Source organism: Aplysia californica, unplaced genomic scaffold (assembly GCF_000002075.1).
Source record: "Aplysia californica isolate F4 #8 unplaced genomic scaffold, AplCal3.0 scaffold00003, whole genome shotgun sequence".
In the NCBI taxonomy this organism is placed as follows: Eukaryota; Metazoa; Mollusca; class Gastropoda; order Aplysiida; family Aplysiidae; genus Aplysia; species Aplysia californica.
The window spans coordinates 624,335-632,773 of NW_004797273.1; positions in this window are offsets into that span (position 1 = coordinate 624,335).

The window sequence follows — 8,439 nt, forward strand, 5'->3', positions numbered from 1 at the left end:
GAGAGAGAGAGAGAGAGAGAGAGAGCACTTTATCCATCAGTGTGGACTTGAGTAAGAAACTAACCAAATGGTTTAGTGTACAGGATTTTGAATGGTAAAAACATAAAGAAGTGAATGTTTTACATTCAGTAAATTCTTACCCTACCACAATATTATTGCTCGTTTTTCTGTTGCCACAAACTGGTTCGAGATTTTTAAGTGTTGCTCCGCCTAACAAACATAGTTCTGAATGAAAAACACCGTCTTCGTAGTACGAACTCCCCATTTTCCACATACCCTTTCTTCTTTTAACACACTCAAGCTCCTCCTAATTCTTTGCACAAACTGACCACTTAGAGAGTGGATGAAGAACGATAAGTATTCTTCTCTTTTTTTACAGAAATTATTCCAATATTTCGTTTATGTATTGTAAACCAAACTAATTTTTTACTCGCATCCATGACTTCCAGCAGCAATAAGCCTACTAGTTTTCCTGAGCCAACATAACAGGAAAAATGATATAAAACAAAAATGTTTCTGAAAAAAAAACTGATAAAAAAAATTCTACAAAAAAACCCCAAAAAACTTTTCTACCATCTTGTGTTAACGACTGAGGACTCAAAATGTGATGTTCATCTAGTTGATTTGAAGAAAAGCCTTTTTTACACAGCGAGTCATTTACATGAACTGGCCACCCAGACATTGAATGAAGATTACGCCATCTTCTATTTTTAGTAAGATTAGTTCTATGTTTCGCTGTATGTAGTCTACCCCGAGCTTGTCACATTTTACACGCATCCGTGGACCCTACACCGGCACAAGACAAACAAAGTTGACATAGCCTAACTGAAGGGGTCAGAAAAAGAATGAAGGGTCCAAGTCCCATTATGCTAAAAATAGAGTTGTTTGCATGACTATGCGTTAGGGGAGACGTCATAACATAGAATTTGAATGTAAGTGGATGAAGAACAGATGGCTTTAAATCCGATTAATGGTCTTTAAAAAAAACTCCCAAAACTCGATAAATCCAGCTGTGACTCTTTAGAAATCTAGGGCGTCTGGGCATGAGGCTAAAAATACAGGCAGTACAATAGTGCTTTATAAATAAATGTACCATCAATACGTTTATAGAAAAGGACAGAAAAAGGGTTCTAGGGTTTGACATCAATTTTCGCATTTTCATTCCTCAATCGAAAAAAGAAGGTCTAACATCAGGCAAAGGCAAACTTTTAAAAATATCAACCAGTAGAACTTGATTAAATTTAGTTACCCTCTATAATCGTGACTTTCTGAAGAGCAGCTCTACCATAGCGGTCCCACCTTCCTTTTCTTATGCAGTAAAAAAAGTAACTAGAAAAAAAAAGGTTTAAGTGTGTGCAGTGGTCAGATTTCTCTTTTTAAGTGTGAGACTACCCTGAAAACCATAAGCATTGTAAACAAAACTGTAGAGCGTGTGCATCAAATCTAGCATAGGCGCGTAGTCATGATTTTTATTTTCTGATCGCCACTATCGTAACCAGTGACCCACAAGATATGAATACGACCGTCACAGAGTCACGGATTCGTGACAAGCACACGACTGTTGTTCGATCCTATTTACTACTAGCCCATTGGCACACTGCAATACAACTGCCATTCACACTTCACGATCGACCGGCCAAGTCACTCGAGCGAATCTATATTCTCTGCTCAACGTTTTCTACACTATACTTCTTTATTTTATTCAAATATTGCATACTATTGTTGTTTAGTGACGTTGGGTGGGTTTTAAAGAGGGTGGGGCTTGCCGTGGCCAAACATTGAGATCGCTCAGTTTATAAAGGATGCATAATGACTGAAAAGACTGAAATACGCATATAGGAAGGTAATGTGAAAATATTAATAGGTTTTAAAGTGTTTCAATCTTGTTAGTGGCGATATCACGTTTGAAACCTGGAGGGTACACGTGGACACACCTACCCGTCTTTGTACATGTGCATACATTGTGTCCTTCGGTTTTTATATTGAGCAAATGTGCCGGTGACTTTTTGGTTGAACGGTGCATCCTTCATGATGAACTATTCATGATTAGAATGTTTCATTTGCTTTTCATCGACATCGGGAAGCGAAAATTCTACTGTTTGAGGTGCCCCTAGTCTCTTGACAGTGAGCTTAGCTTCGCGTAATAAAGAGCTAAAGCGAATTTCCAATAAGTATTCTACACGATACATCGCTGCATTGAAGAACAAACGTTAGACTCCAATTTAAAACTACCTCAACCCACTTATACAATACAGAGGCGCTTATTTAATTGTTTGTCTGATCTCCACACACAGATCACAAGTGTCCACAGTATGGAGTTAACATGCTCAAAACTTCATTCAAGTGTAGACCCAACACACACAATCTAAACGCCCTGACATCACCTCTTCTCTAAAGAAAACACATAGAGCCGAGGAAAAAAAGATGGAAGGGGGGGGGGGCATGTACAGTCTACGGTTTGGTCTGGAGCAGAGTGGGTTTACAGTAACAGTAAAACTCTCTGGTCTGTAGCCGCTATGATGAGCAAACTAGATCAAAAGTCTAGGTACGCCTCACAGCTCGGCTTCAGACCCGAGCCTAATAGTATAGAGCCATCAGTTTCTTTACCTCGACCTTGAGCCATGCAAGGTCAGAGCCCCAATTTTATTCAGTCTATGAGAACCAATGAAATTTCATTCTCCTCGACTAAAGAAGCGCTTGATTCGACGGAGCTACGTTCGTAGTAAATGGTAGTAGACACACAAACCTAACAGATTTCTTTGCGAGTTGTTGCGCCTGAGAAGTTTCGTTTGCGTGTTCGTGCAGTTTTGATTCTTACCAAAATACATTATTATGTTTTGTCCCCTTAAACGTTTTGATGAAATGTTTGATTTGATTTTAACCAGATAGGTAACATTTTGGTGAAGAACACCTTGTGGGGCTGAAGCTGCAAGCCCCACCCCACAAAACGTCACTGCTGTTGTCGTATCTACAGTTACATTACAACAACAACAACAAAAACAGCAACGGTTTAGCCTGTACACTTCAACCACCACCCTAAGCCCCGCCCCTTACTCCCAAGCCAGGTTTATCATTTCTGTGCCGTAACCAGTGAGTTGGAACGTGTACAATGCAAATAGGTATCTAAAGTCCTTGGTACGATGTTATACAGGCGAAACTGCTCTAATGGCCACCTGTATAAGAAATCACCTGTACAAAAGGCCACTTAACATTTTTTTTCTCTTGCGCATTTCTTACATTATAATGACTCTGTGTATGAGGTGTACCTGTCCAAGACGACCACTTCCATTTGACAATGAATGGCTATCTTAAACAGTTTCAACTAAAATATGTTCGATGAAACAAAACCTTGTTCATGGATTTAAGCTCAATGTACACCAATTCATAAGATGGCTGCTGCCCCCGAGACCACCACGTCAGTTTATGAAAGAAACTAAATGTTGAAGATCCCACTTTCAAACAACGGTACACGAAGTGACCTCAGAACAACAAGGCTTTATCTCAGTTATTACATTCACTTTTGGATGTATGAATTCAAAGTTTTCACACACTATACCTCCCTCAAAGGAAAAACAAAATTAATTTGGTTTAACTCAGAAAACAAATGGAAAGCAGCTGCATTTTTTGTACAATAAAAGGTCTATAATGTAAAGGGAGTATGACGAAGGCCCCAGATACTGGCACTATAAACACTACCATTTCTAAGTTAGAACCTTTAGATAAGTCCATTTTGCAACATAATTTGGTCATTTAAGTGCGGAATATAAGAAGTGTCACAAGACAGGAACAAAAACAACAGAGAAGGAGGGGAGATTTTGATAGGAAAGAAGGAACAAACCAAACCAGAGCACCGGCCAACCTTCTACAGTTATAACCTTGTAATTCTGTGGTCCCGATATAGATTGTTAGACAGACATTCTTGAGAGTTTGCGCTTTAATTTTGCACTTCGTTTTAAACGATTAGAATGGAAAATGGCGAAGGGGAAAGGGGGGGGGGGAGACAGGAAAAGGTAGGAGAGAGATAAATGCACGCAACGCTTGTTGGTCGGAGTGGGGGCATACCAACCGCCTATAAAACACATACAAAAACACAAAACCGATCACTATGAACTAAAAAAAAACCCAGTCCAGTATTCCTCGATGCATAAAATAAGTCTCTCCCCCCCCCCTCTGAGCGCGCTTGCTATGATACCAGGTTGCGATAGACTTAAGTTTAATTCTTCTTTCAGATGACTGTGATTAATCGTCAACTTATAACGTGATCTTCTCCGCTCCAATACGTGCAAATCCTTAATCCTTTACCACGCTGTTGTTTTACATAACCAAATCACTGTTGTCATAATAAACACTCGAATTCTTCTCACGTGACGTTAAATAACCCGCCGACCAATGTATAGCTTTTGGTTGCAGACGTGATCAACACTTGAAAGTTTCAGGTTACATTTGAGGTGGGTTACTGCATTCTCGTTCTTCACAACAGGCTGTTTAAGAGTTCATCTATTAACTCTAAATCAAAATTGTAGCTCAAAGGAGTGATCAGTCACGGTTTTTGGTTTTTGACAGGCAGAGCACTTTGAATTTACTAATACTACCGTAATTTTCATTTTTCTGAAATGACCTTGGGGTATCAGTTCAGCTTTAAACGTTTGTGGCATTGTTTCATCTATAGTGATGATGTGGCACTATTAAGTGAGACCAGATTAGGTTCCTTGAAAGGATTGAATACTTTATGGGTATAGCCTATTGAAAAACGAAAAAAAGGAAAAGAAATGGGGACTGATTGATAACACACTTCGAAAGAGACGTTGCCATTTTTTAAAACAAAGGTGAGTAAGAGAATAGGTACAAAGAATTCATGGCACTATGACAAACGGTGTCAAACTGAAGGCCCGCGAGCCACTTCCGGCCCGTCCAAGAATTATATCAGGCATGAGAGAGATGTTTAGGCAGACAATCCTGAGAATCTCCATAACACAGAACTTAACTTCAAACATAGATTATGTACTTGTTCATGTTACCAAGAAAAGGTGCCAGCAATCCTGCTCTGTCAAATTGACATAAGAGTGAAAATTGGCCTGATCTTTTGAGTTTGGCCACCTAGCTTTGCGAATGAGTTTAACACTCCTTCGGTTGAGTTTGGCACCCCTACTATTGAGTTTGAACCCCTACGATTGAGTTAAACACCCTTTGCCTCTATGGTCACTCAGGTCTCTGAGACCGTTTCAGACTTCAGCCGGCGTTTGTGTTCTAGCCGCTAAGCGCGTTGCTGTCGTAAGCAGGGTACAAGTTGGCCACCCTATGTCACAAATGTTTGAATGGTAATGCTCCATCATGTTTATCAAATCTGTTAAGACTGTACATTCCAACTCACAGTTTAAGGTCATCAGCTGACAAAAAGAAATTTATTTTACCTTCTATGAAACTTTAAAAAACGGGTGAAAGGGCATTTTGAATACCAAGGCCCCAATTTTGATTCATTCAAATGTCAACTGAAGTCGTTTCTGTTTTTAAATTAATAAGATGAATATTTGGAGTGATTTTTTAAAAGTCAGAACACAACGTTTTATGTTACTGTTGTACGTTGCACTGTATTGTAAAGCGCTGAGAGCGTGTGTACTTTAATCGGGGTTGAGCGCTATATAAATTTATTCTTATTGTTATCATTATTATTACCAGAGATCGAATACCGAGTGGGGAGACAATTTTCATCGATTATCTGTCTATTTTCTGCTGGGATGTTTCATCTCTCAGCATGGGTTTGCCATGACTGGCAGAACCGGAAGCCCGCCTCCTAAATTGTGTCAGTGAGGAGTAAAAACATCTACATTGTAAAAAGACTCAAATTATTTAGGGTATCATGTGGCTAGCAGCCCAGCAAGCGCTGGCTCATTGTCTATGGGTATCCAGGAGCTGTTGAACTCAGCGAAAAGAACACTTTTTATTTTGGAGAGAGAGAGAGAGAGAGAGAGAGAGAGAGAGAGAGAGAGAGAGAGAGAGAGAGATTAGAAATCCTGAAATTTCATCGTTTTCTCAGATGCAGCATTTCTATTGCTTACTTAAAGTCACTTACCTAACCCTACCGTGGCGCAGCTGTATGGAGACTCAAAAGAAGGGGTTTTTACAGTGAAAATAGAAAGGACGATAAAAAGACAGCAAAATGCTAGTTGAAATTGATTCGTCCTTATAGTGATGGTGATAACGATGCTCGGAAAGTATACCGTGAATTATATAACTGTAAATTAGGGAGCCATTTAAAGTCATGTGGGCTTCTTCGTTAAAGCACTTGCTAGATGGAAAGCATTTGAGCTGATCAGAGCGTAGTTAACTGGCGTAATTTTATAAGAAGTTTAAGACAGCGACATGGGGAGACATTCTTGTACTTACAAACACTGGTGTGCGTTGGTGAAGAAGGGAGGGTGAGGTTGGAAAGCATTAAGTAAGAACAGTTAATCTAAATACAGTAGAAGAAGGTTTACACTAGCATGCGTTCCAGGCTTATTTGTTTAGCCCAATTTTGTCAGATACGGCGAAGTTTTGTCATGTTTGGGAATAAAGGAAGGCGATGGAGAAATTCATTGTACTTGTGCGTGCTTGGTAGTTTAAATATTACCGAATGTGGGATAGTAGGCTATGGGTTTTATTGTCCGCTGAGTCCTCCACCTGGACGATTGTCTAATGAGAAAAGTGGCCGTTTTAGACAAGCGGGCGTCTTATTAAATGCCATTATAATGTGGAAAACACGCGATGTGGAGGGAATATACGAAGTGTCGCAAGGGTAACTAACCATAAGATTTAGAAGTGCTTCGCGGGCGTCATGGCATGACATCATTTTTGTGATCAGGCTCGCAACGAACTATGCTAATCAGCCGATGCCTGCCAATATTTTTTCGTTCAATAATCCCTTCACTGCTTTGTTGGAGACTGTCTCTGGCTCTATATTTGGACTTTGAGAAGCAAGAAATGATATGGTACATGATTCACGATGTTTATCATAGCATTGTCCTGTTAATAGGTAGGCCTAACTGTTCTTTATGGTTTGATTAAAACACAAATACGCATGTTGCTTGTTTTATTTTTGTTTTGTATAAAGTATTTTTTGCGATGCTTAATGTTGAAAACAACCTTCCATCCTGCCCCCCTCAAATCGTTCCCGTCATATATACTCCAATTCCAGAGCATTTAAAATCTTTGCGTCGTGCTTTTTTCTATACACTTAAATGGAGATTTATGAGACGCAGTTAAGAGACTCGGACAGTCTCCATTACTCACGTCTTGGGCCTGTCAGTGGAGAGGTTAGTAATTGGCCCCTTCGCTGTCTCACCCAAGACTATGAGCTCATGGTTATGATTACGGATCACAAGGTAGGTTTAGATTAATTTTAGTAAATGCTTTATGGCACTATAAGCGCTAACGATTAGAGGTGTTACCATGAATAGAGAAATACTAGCTGGGCCCCCTTTCGATGAAAGGAATGATCGGTGCATTAATATCAACTGAACGTCATTGGCTTACTATATTTACACTTTACTGGAATGAAGCAATAAATCTTGAGAGATGCAAAAAATTAGAAGGTCTAGATGTAGATTCTAGATATAGATCTATATACTCTCAAAACAAAATGCGCCTCGCGAACTATCACTTCCGCACCGGATTTTCTAAAATTACAGAGACAGAAGCGTTGGCCTACTAAAGCGATCGGCGAAATAAAGAAATTTAGCTTTTTGCAGCAAAACTGTCTCAAAACTAAAAAAAAAATGAAGGGCGTCATGATCTGGAGAATATTTTAAAGAATCTTTTGTCGAAAACCGCATGTCGATCGATGCAGCCATTAAAAAGCCTTTTGAATAGCAAAATTCGGCCACCACAAATAGATAATAGATACAATGAAAAGAAGGAGGAAAAATAGGGACGATAAACGTTCAATGGGAAATGAGCAACCAAGCATACCAGAGCATCTGGCAACCACCCATGAAACGGTTTAAACAAACACCCTTTATGACGGTCGCAATTTGTTGTTTTGTTGCCTTTGATATGCTGTTTTTTGTTGTGGGAATTCACGCTAAAGGCTATGCCCTTGCAAAGATTTACACCTTACACTCGGAGCTCTGTTAACTTTTTAAGGACGTAGCGGACGCAAAATTATATCCGACTGGCAGCATACCAAAGATAATACAGAGCCACTCTCGTACCATCATACACAAATGAAAAACACGAATTCGCACCTTTCGTAGTATGCAAGGTTTAGCATGCCGTTTTAAGTTCCAAATAAAGCACTAATAATATATTCCAAATATTTGTATGAATAGCAAAGTAAAATTCAGTTATTATGTTTCTGTTCAAAATGTCACATGGCAGCGCGTCATCAAGCTTTGCCGCGAAGTGCGAGTCTTCAAAGAGTTAAACACGCAATGAAGACGTGGTCAGCGGAATGGTGTCATG